We start from the raw sequence: 11045 nt of genomic DNA, 5'->3' as shown, positions 1-11045 counted from the left end.
TGGCCATGTTTGTTGTGGCAGCATCACCATGACAACCACAGACGCTGCATGCTGTGCAGTCACTGACAGTTGTAGGACGTGTGCAGGTTGTGTCACTGTAGTGTAGTGACCATATGTATCCCTATTTAGTTGTCCAAAAAGTTGTGAGCTATGTGCTGGTTACAGGGCTGGTCTCATCTGTATCTCATCTCTAAGCTTTATATTCAGTGTTCTTACTGCCCGAACCATAAGCTGCTTGGTCACAGGTGTATTTAATAACCTCTATAGTAAAATGAATTACTAGTCATTTAAGGTTTAATAAGTCAGATCCCTCTGGGCACCTGTAGTCACCATGGCAACCAGGAGCTGTGAGGTCACTAGATAATGTCATAAAGAATGATCCCTAAAAGAAAGGCACACTACCTCGATCACGGCCACCTTGCATGTGCCAGAGGACCTTGAGCTTGACTACGTTACTCTCCTCTACCCTTGATGTATTTTGGAGGTTCTAGCAAGGAAAATAGGAATATGACTTTGCGCTCCTCGGTCCATGCTGGGCGGTCGAGGAAGCGCTGAGCTTGTCTGTGTTTTTCTTTTTTTACTCTGTCTGAATTGTGTTGTATTTGCCAGCCACACCCGCTTTTCCTGGCAGACTCCTGGCAGTGCAGGGGTTACTGCTCTGCTCGATCTTCTCAGCTGAACTTGCTGCTGGGATCAGGGCTGGTCCAATCATCTGCTGGACTTATGGTGGTTTTACACGGAACGATGTATCGTTCGAATTTGCCCAATAACGGTCGAATTGGAACGATAATCGTACGTGTAAACGCAGCGAACGATCAAGCGACGAGTGAAAAATCGTTCATTTTGATCTTTCAACAAGTTCTCAAATCGTCGTTGATCGTTCGCAAAAAATTCGCAGATTGTTCAGTGTAAACATTCTTTCAACGATTTCCCCTATGTCTGAGATAGGCTTAAGCGATCGCAAAACGAATATTCCGTACGATCTATCGTTCCGTGTAAACGCCGATCGTTAGAGAAAAAAAATTGTTCATTCAAAATCGTTAATCGTGCGATTGGGCGAATTCGCTCCGTGTAAAACCACCATTAGTCTCTGATCCTAGATAAAAAGCAGCAAGTTTCTCTCTTCCCTGCTGACTATTAGAGTTCACTCACCTGCTCAGCTCCCTGTTTAGTTACTCTGATCTCTGTATTCTGGACCTTCTGCATCTGACCTCGACTATTCTCCTGTTTGCTGTTTTTGTACTTTGCCGCCCGACTGTTGCTGACCTGGTTTGTCTGACACCTCTTATTGGGTTTTGTTTGTCTGTCCGTGCTCTGTGTGTCGCACCTATTCAGTGTAGGGACCGACTCTGTGGTTGTCCGGGCCGTTTAGGGCCGTCCGTGGCAATTAGGCAGGGTCAGTGGGTGGGGTCAGCTCAGGGCTCACTGTCCGTGTCTTGTCAGACTGCCTTTGCCATACTAACCATAACAGAATAGTCAGCCCAAAAAATTTGTTGGGGTAACCTAGCATTATGGACGCCATGAAGACTCTGGTGAACCAGATGCAAGGTCTGAACACGCTGGTTCAGAACCTTGCTGAGCGCATCCAGGAACAAGAGACTGCACCCTGACAGGTGACCATGACCACCCCTTTATTTCCGGAACCTCCTGTGCAGCTCCCTAAAAAGTTTAAGGGAGACAGGAAGCATTTCCGAACATTTAGAGAGGGGTGCAAGTTGTTTTTTTCGTTTGTGCCCCCGCTCCTCTGGAGATGAGGACCAAAGGGTGGGCATTATTATGTCCCTCTTGCATCAGTTGACCTCCTTGGATCAATTTTTTGCTGCCCTAGGACTCCTGTATGACGATCCAGACTTAGTAGCTGAAGCTGAACGCCAACTGACTTCCATGAAACAGGGAAAGAGACCGGTGGAGGAGTACTGTGTGGAATTCAGACAGTGGTGTGTGTCATCTGGCTGGAATGACCCCGCACTGCGGTGCCAGTTCCGGATGGGGTTGACGGACCAGCTTAAAGACCTATTAGTGGTATACCCTACCCCCGACACCTTAAAAGAAACAATGACTTTGGCGATTAGGGTTGACAGGCGACTCAGAGACAGACATAGGGAAAACGGAACTTCTGAGTCTTCTAGTTCTCTTCCTGTCATTGACTCTGTTTCTCAGCCTCCTCCTTTTGTTCCTCTGTCACAAGAAGAACCCATGCAGCTTGGAGCCTCAGATGCCAAGACCCGACCAGCCTTCCGCCTGCAACACAACCTCTGCCTATACTGTGGTAAACTCGGTCATCGTGTGAGGTCCTGTCCTGCTAGACCTGACCAGCCAGCTGAAAGACTCCAGCGCCTGAGTGACCATCGAGGGGGTCATTCAGGCGCACAGGTATCCCTTGAACATAAAAACAAATTATTGGTACCTATCTCACTTTGTTTGGGGGACAAATTGGTCTCGGGTTTTGCTCATGTGGATTCTGGGGCCTCCGCCAATTTCATTAGCTCCGGTTTTTGGTCACGTTTAGAGGCATGTCCGCTTTTGCTCAATAATCCGTTAACCATCACTGGTGCAGATTCTACCCCTTTGGCCCGGGGTAGAGTCTGCTATGTCACTCCGTCTATGAAGGTGCAGGTTGGGTCGATTCACCAAGAAATGCTTGACTTTTTAATCATGGACAATTTATCTACTGATGTTATTCTGGGTTTACCTTGGTTGAGTAAACATAATCCTGTTTTTGATTGGTCCACTCGTGAATTGGTAAAATGGGGATCTGAGTGCTCTCCTCATTGTATTTCACTGAATGCCGCAGATGTCTTCCCCAAGGAGGGGGAGATCCCGGAGTTTATTTCTGATTTCTCAGATGTATTTGATGAGAAGGCTGTTGATGTGTTGCCACCTCATAGGCCATATGATTGCTCCATTGATTTGATCCCTGGTACTAAATACCCTAAAGGTAGAATTTTTAATTTGTCTAGGCCTGAGAGGGAGGCTATGCGAGAGTACATTCAGGAAAGTCTCCGCAAAGGTCACATCCGTCCCTCCAGCTCTCCCATGGGTGCAGGGTTCTTTTTTGTTGGTAAAAAGGATGGTGGTCTTAGACCGTGTATTGACTACCGAGAACTAAATAAGATCACTATCAAAAACCAGCACCCCCTTCCCCTTATTCCAGATCTCTTTAATCAGATTGTGGGTGCTCAGTGGTTCTCCAAGATAGATCTTCGTGGGGCCTACAATCTGATCAGAATAAGGGAGGGGGATGAGTGGAAGACCGCCTTCAATACCCGTGAGGGGCATTTTGAGTATCGGGTGATGCCATTTGGTCTGAGTAATGCCCCTGCAGTATTCCAGCATTTTGTGAATGACATATTCAGGGAACATCTGGGGAAATTCCTGGTGGTGTATTTGGATGATATCCTAATTTTTTCGCCAGATTGGTCTTCCCACGTAAACCATGTTCGCACTGTTATGCATTTGCTTAGAAGTAATAACTTGTTTGCCAAACTGTCCAAATGCCAATTCGGAATCCAGAAGGTCTCTTTTCTGGGGTACATAATTTCTCCCAACTCATTTAGTATGGATCCTGTCAAAGTGGCAGCCATTGAGAAATGGGAACGTCCCACTAACCTCAAGGCCTTGCAAAGATTCTTGGGATTTGCCAACTATTATAGAAAATTTATTAAGGGATTTTCCATAATTGCTAAACCCCTTACTGACCTGACCAGAAAAGGGGCTGACCTAGATAACTGGACTCCCGAGGCAATAGAGGCATTTGGACAGTTAAAAAGATGTTTCTCCAAGGCACCAGTGCTCATCCAGCCAGATCTGGAGCAACCTTTTGTTATTGAAGTTGATGCTTCAGAGGTGGGAGTTGGTGCAGTTCTTTCTCAGGGCCCTGAGAGTCTCACCAACCTCCGACCAATAGCTTACTTCTCCAGGAAATTTTCCCCAGCAGAAGGAAATTATGATATTGGTAACAGGGAATTGCTTGCCATGAAGTGGGCCTTTGACGAATGGAGGCATTTCCTTGAAGGAGCTAAACACAAGGTCAGGGTACTAACTGACCACAAAAACTTATTGTACCTTGACAAGGCCAAACGCCTAACCCCTCGTCAGGCGAGGTGGGCATTGTTCTTTACACGTTTCGATTTTGAGATAACCTATCGTCCAGGTTCTAAAAATGTCAAAGCTGATGCCCTATCGCGGAGTTTTGATGCCAGTAATGTCCTCAAAGGTGAACCAGAAAATATACTTGCGCCTGGGGTGGTCCTTGCCATCCTTCAACCTGATCTTGCCACTCAGGTGGTAGAGTCTCAGTCCCTTGCCCCTGAAAATACTCCGGAGGGAAAACTCTTTGTACCCCCCAATCTCCGGATTAGAGTCTTGGAGGAAACTCATTGTTCTGGCTGGTCACCCGGGAATTGCTGGTACCAAGTATCTCCTCTCAAGGCAATATTGGTGGCCATCTTGGTCCCAAGATGTAAAATTATTTGTTGAGGCTTGTGAGGTCTGTGCTAGGTCCAAGGTCCCTCGTAGGTTACCAGAGGGCCTCCTCTACCCTCTTCCTATACCTAGGAGACCTTGGACCCACCTCGCTATGGACTTCATCACAGATTTGCCATTGTCTAAAGGGAAAACAGTGATCTGGGTGGTGGTGGACAGATTCTCCAAAATGTGCCACCTTATTCCGTTGAAAAAACTCCCCAATGCTTGTACCTTGGCCACGCTGTTCATAAACCATATCCTAAGGTTACATGGGGTTCCTGAAAATATTGTCTCTGACAGGGGAGTTCAGTTTGTCTCCAAATTCTGGAGAGAACTATGTGGTCGTTTGGGGATTTCGTTGTCCTTTTCGTCTGCCTTTCACCCCCAGTCTAATGGGCAAACGGAGAGGATAAACCAATCTTTAGAACAATTTCTTAGATGTTTTGTATCGTGTTCTCAGGATAAATGGAAAAAACATTTGCCTCTAGCAGAGTTCGCGCTTAATAGAGAGAGTCAGTCTACCAAAATGTCGCCTTTCTTTTGCAATTATGGATATAATCCCAGGTATTCGTCGGCTCACTCTCCAGAGTCTGCAAATCCTTCAGCTGAAGTTATCTATCAAAGACTGTGCACAGTCTGGGCTCAGGCTCTTGAGAGCCTGACTAAGGCCCAGAGGTCGTCTAGCATACAAGCTAATAAAAGACGTATATCTGGCCATGAATATCAGGTAGGGGACAAGGTGTGGCTCTCCACGAGAAATCTTAAGCTCAGAGTCCCTTCTGGGAAATTAGCACCCAAATACATTGGTCCTTATCTAATTTCAGAAATCATTAATCCTGTGTCATTCCGCCTACAGTTACCCAATAATATAAGGATTCACAATGTCTTTCATAAATCATTGTTAAAAAAATATGTAGTTCCTGTGCTTCCAGCAGTCCTCCCTGCTCCTCTGGTCATTCAAGGTGAGCTGGAGTTTGAAGTGGACAAGATTTTGGACTCTCGCCAAGTTCAAAATTCCGTCCAATATCTTGTCCAGTGGAAAGGATTCGGTCCCGAGGAAAATACTTGGGTTGCCAGTAAGGACATACATGCCTCACGCCTTATCCGGCAGTTTCATACCCGTAACCCCTCTAAGCCTGGTCCTTTAAATGAGGGTCCGGTGGCCCCTCATAAGAGGGGGGGTACTGTTAGGAATATGACTTTGCGCTCCTCGGTCCATGCTGGGCGGTCGAGGAAGCGCTGAGCTTGTCTGTGTTTTTCTTTTTTTACTCTGTCTGAATTGTGTTGTATTTGCCAGCCACACCCGCTTTTCCTGGCAGACTCCTGGCAGTGCAGGGGTTACTGCTCTGCTTGATCTTCTCAGCTGAACTTGCTGCTGGGATCAGGGCTGGTCCAATCATCTGCTGGACTTAGTCTCTGATCTCAGATAAAAAGCAGCAAGTTTCTCTCTTCCCTGCTGACTATTAGAGTTCACTTGCCTGCTCAGCTCCCTGTTTAGTTACTCTGATCTCTGTATTCTGGACCTTCTGCATCTGACCTCGACTATTCTCCTGTTTGCTGTTTTTGTACTTTGCCGCCCGACTGTTGCTGACCTGGTTTGTCTGACACCTCTTATTGTGTTTTGTTTGTCTGTCCGTGCTCTGTGTGTCGCACCTATTCAGTGTAGGGACCGACTCCGTGGTTGTCCGGGCCGTTTAGGGCCGTCCGTGGCAATTAGGCAGGGTCAGTGGGTGGGGTCAGCTCAGGGCTCACTGTCCGTGTCTTGTCAGACTGCCTTTGCCATACTGACCATAACAGGGTTGTCCTGCTTTAGACTACCCCTTCAACCAAGTCTCCACCTTCTTGAGAGGTGAACCTGGATCTGTAAGGGAGAAGATGTAGCTTCCACCCAGCCATCAATAAGGTGATAGATATGGCGGCCAGATCTCCCTCATATCCAGTGTAGTATATTTATAGTCTATGTTTTTTATGATCTCTGTAAATCAGGTAAAATATACAAATTGTTTAACTATGTTATATTGGTATTTCCCTCTAAGCCAAGAGGAGGGGCGACTCTCCAGCCATGGCTCCCTTGAGGTTTCCTCCACAGGGGTTTTTTCCTCACCTGGGTGCTGGAGGGTGACTCTTCGTGAATCGGGGGTCTGCTGTTTTTAGTGTCGTGTGATTTAAAATAAAATTGTGATAATTTGACAGTCGATTACAATGTGTTGTGTCTTTATTTTGTGTTCTTTGGTTTCATTTATTTTGCTTTGGAGTTAGGAATCCATCACATATTACAGAGTCATAAAGGCAGATATATGACCGCCAATAAAAGTACCTCCTTCCATTCCATTCCATCTGCGGCAGAAGATCGGCTGGAATTGGGGATTGGGGCTAAGAGCTCATTCACTTTAGTACCTGCATGGACAGTGCCCCATGGAATCTGTTTAGGACAGATCACACCTTTATTTGTATACTTCTAGTGCATCCAATGGAGGTCTACAAAGAGTGCAACCCTGCTTTCCCAGGTGCCTGAATGTCAATATTGCCTATTTGGGCAGGAGGAATTTTTCACTGATGGTCTGGGCAGATGGGACATACGTGATGGAGTCCAAGTCTTGATCAGCTATACACACTCTCTATAAAGATAGTATTAGCTGGTATGTGAGTTACCTAGCTTCCTGAGTTCCTAAAAGGCTAATCATCCTGGAGCAAGGGGAATTTATCTAGGTAGATTTAATGCTCAGCCATCTCTATTACACCTTGTTTATTACTTAGCTTTCCCAGGACCATGAAAGGTTTGAGAAGCACTGGTCTGCAGAGCTCTTGGTCGGTAATACTACAGCTTCCAGCATGCTCATGTGTGGCTGTGGTAATACTACAGCTTTCAGCATGCTGATGTGTGGCTGTGGTAATACTACAGCTTCCAGCATGCTCATGTGTGGCTGTGGTAGAACTACAACTCTATCATCCTAAGCCACCCCCAATGCTCCTCCCCCAGACCAGAGACAGATGAGCAGTATGAGCCTCCACTCTACCTCCTTCTCATGGGCAGAGACAGTTTCATCCTCCAGCAACACACGTTTCTGACGGACCAGATATAACAGCTGCATATAGTTCGGCCCCCCATTGCTCTGAGGGACAGTGAACTGGCCCCCCTGCTATACACTATGTTGGGGCAGCCAGGAGGCTATACTGTATGTCGGGGCTATACACTGTGGGGCTACACTATGTGGGGATGTGTGGAGACTATACACTACGTGGGGGTAGCCAGGAGGCTATACTGTATGTGGGCAAAAGAACACTGCAGAGACACCATCACGTGTCTCGACGTCAGTGAACTATCCAGACCTTCCTTCGGGAAGGAGCAACCAAGCCAAGGAATGTCTCCAATTAAGGAAACTACCTAAGCAAGATATCCATCCACAGACAGCTGTTTCAGGGTTTTTCCCCTCATCAGTGTGGAGTAGGTTTCTGGCTAGTGGGAGCAATGACTAGTAAGAGCATGCAAAAGGACGCTGGTTGACCTCAGGGAGATCAACCAAAACACAGCAGAGACACCATCACGTGTCTCAACGTCAGTGTATTCTAGAACATTGCCCCCTGGGAAATCAAATATGCAAAAGAACACTGCAGAGACACCATCATGTGTCTCGACGTCAGTGAACTAGCCAGACCTTCCTCCGGGAAGGAACAACCAAGCCAAGGAATGTCTCCAATTAAGGAAACCACCTAAGCAAGATATCCATCCACAGACAGCTGTTTCGAGATTTTTGCCCCTCATCAGTGTGGAGTAGGATTCTGGCTAGTGGGAGCAATGACTAGTAAGAGCATGCAAAAGGACACTGGTTGACCTCAGGAAGATCAACCAAAACATAGCAGAGACACCATCACGTGTCTCAACGTCAGTGTATTCTAGAACATTTCCCCCTGGGCAATCAAATATGCAAAAGAACACTGCAGAGACACCATCACGTGTCTTGACATCAGTGAACTAGCCAGACCTTCCTCCTGGAAGGAACAGGGGGCAATGTTCTAGAATACACTGACGTTGAGACACGTGATGGTGTCTCTGCAGTGTTTTGGTTGATCTCCCTGAGGTCAACCAGCGTCCTTTTGCATACTGTATGTGGGGGCTATACACCGGGCCTTCTCTGTCTAGGGCACCAAAACTCCTTGTCCCGGCCTTGGTTAAGACCAGGACCCCTCAGAGTGTGGCGCTCTACTGACAGTACAACCCCTGACAGCCAGTTAGTGTACCTATAACATGATCCCGCTATACAATGGGCCACAGGGCAGCTCAGGAACATGTTAAAAGGCTCCCTGATCCTTGCAGCTTCTGGACCTTAGGGTGTCAAATATGTTAAAGGGGAATTAGGCCTGCAAAGGAGGAGACAGCTGACAGTTCAAGTCATCAGAAACTTGCGTTCATAATATAGTCGTAAAACTGCACATGTGATGCACTCACATGGAACCGGCCCATTACTGATACCGGTATTAATAAGGTTACAACTAAGAGTGGGTGTTAGTGAGAAGTAAAAGATAAATGGGAGTATGATTGCAGGATCAGACTACACAGGGTTTGCTTGTAGTCTGTAACCATGGAGACACATAGGTTTGCTTCAGAACTGTGAACACAACACGGTAGAAGATAATCACAGAGTTACTTTATGGCGATTGCGAATGTGAGGACAAAGGATTATTTATAATATAAGGTTATGAAGAGAAAAGGAAGGAGTTTTCCAAAAGTGTATACCAGGTCACACATTTTTTGTGCAACATTTAAAATTTTTTAGAAAGTGAACAAAAGAGGCATGGCCTCCGAAACCTTCCACATTGGTGCAAATTGTAGCCGAAATCTATGCCAGCTCCTAGCTTTGGCTCACAGACAGACATAGATGTGCCTCTTAAAGTGGGAGCAGATGACTCCATGTTACATAATGCTGCCCCAGAAGGTTTATATGCTTATTCAGAGCACCAGAAACTGAAATGACCCCCTGCGCACTTGTTTGCCATACATAGAATACTATTGTTAGACTCTTTTATGGTGCTTGTGTTATAGCAACGGTTTGCATGGAGTGTTATATTGTATGTTGGCTTTCACTGAGGAGGAATCTCATAAAGAAGTCTGAATGGTAAAGCATAAAGTATGAATGGTAACACAAGCTGACCATGTTGTTCATTGTCGTGGAGGACATGGCGATCACATGATGTATAAGACATAAGAGACGGCAATAAAACCTTCTTGGCCTGTCCCTTGATGGGTACCTAGAATCTTTTACAAACCTATTTTCAGTGCCACCTACATATGACTTTGTAGCGAATACAATGGTATTATTCATTGCTGCTTAAAGGGTTACTCTGACATCAGGTAAAAAAAAATACAGAAGAGGCAATACTTCCCTGTCTGTCTGCCCCACTTCTAAAATAACCAAAAATCCAATTGTTTTGTGTGTTTGTGGCTATCATCAGAAAATCATTGTGCTTCAGTACTACAATTCCTAGAATACAATGCTTTCCCTTCAGCTGTTCATAACAGTCCTTCCACCCCTCCTAACCCCCCACCCAGCACTTCTGCCAGTTTGCAGCTGCTGCAAAACATTGCTACATGTTCAAGCTGCTGTATTCACCGCCTGCTTCTCTGCCTGTGGCATTGTTCAGTGTGAGGGTATGTGCATATTATGGAATCCCAGTGGATCACCCGCTGCGGATTCAGCAGTTCACTCCTGCTCGCGAATTCTGGCAGCCGAGCGCATCTCTGCTTGTCCCATAGGCTTCATTCTATGGTTTGCAAGATTCAACCGTTAATCCGTACGGATCCATAACAACTATGAATGGAAATGACCGAGCCCCATAGAAAACTGGCTGACCACTAAGCCGTCAAGTGTAGTCATGACTGCAAACGCTCGCCGGGTGTGCTTTCAGTTAGGGGGCATTCACACGTCCGCAATTTTGCGAACATTACTGATGGGGAATAATGGATTCGTTCCCGGTCCAGCATGATGTGTCAATATCATGGCGGCAGGGAAACTCTGAATTACTGTGGCTGTGTCATTACAGTGCCGCAGCGATTCAAAGAGTTTCCCAGCTGCCAGCATGATATTGACACATCATGCCCGCTGGGGAACGAATCCATTATTCACCTTCCCCATGCGTAATGTCTGCAAATTGTGAAAGTGTGAATCCCCCCTTAAAGGGAAATTTGCAGATCCTGGGAGGCCGGCTCGGCCACCGGATGCTGCAAATGATGACAGCCTGATGTGGCTGGCCCCATATCAGCTGCTATGGCTGCTACAGTGGTAGTTACGTCGCTGGATAGAGATGGCAGCAGAGAGCACTGTATCAGACTGGGAAGAATACACCACTTCCTGCAGCACATACAGCAGCTAATAAGTACTTTATTTCTTTTAAAAAGAACTAAATTACACTTCTATATAACTTTCTAGCACCAGTTGATCTGAAAGAAAAAAAAAATCCACCGGAGTTCCCCTTTAACTTGAAGAAGCCAAGTCATGCAGTCAGGTGGCAGGTCACTTGACAGGGAATCGCCATAAAGCCTAGCCATATTGTCATAAATTGATGTCAGGCACCAGCAGTTC

Source organism: Dendropsophus ebraccatus, chromosome 12, assembly GCF_027789765.1.
Source record: "Dendropsophus ebraccatus isolate aDenEbr1 chromosome 12, aDenEbr1.pat, whole genome shotgun sequence".
Taxonomy (NCBI): domain Eukaryota; kingdom Metazoa; phylum Chordata; class Amphibia; order Anura; family Hylidae; genus Dendropsophus; species Dendropsophus ebraccatus.
Note: the sequence above shows the minus strand (reverse complement) of the source record.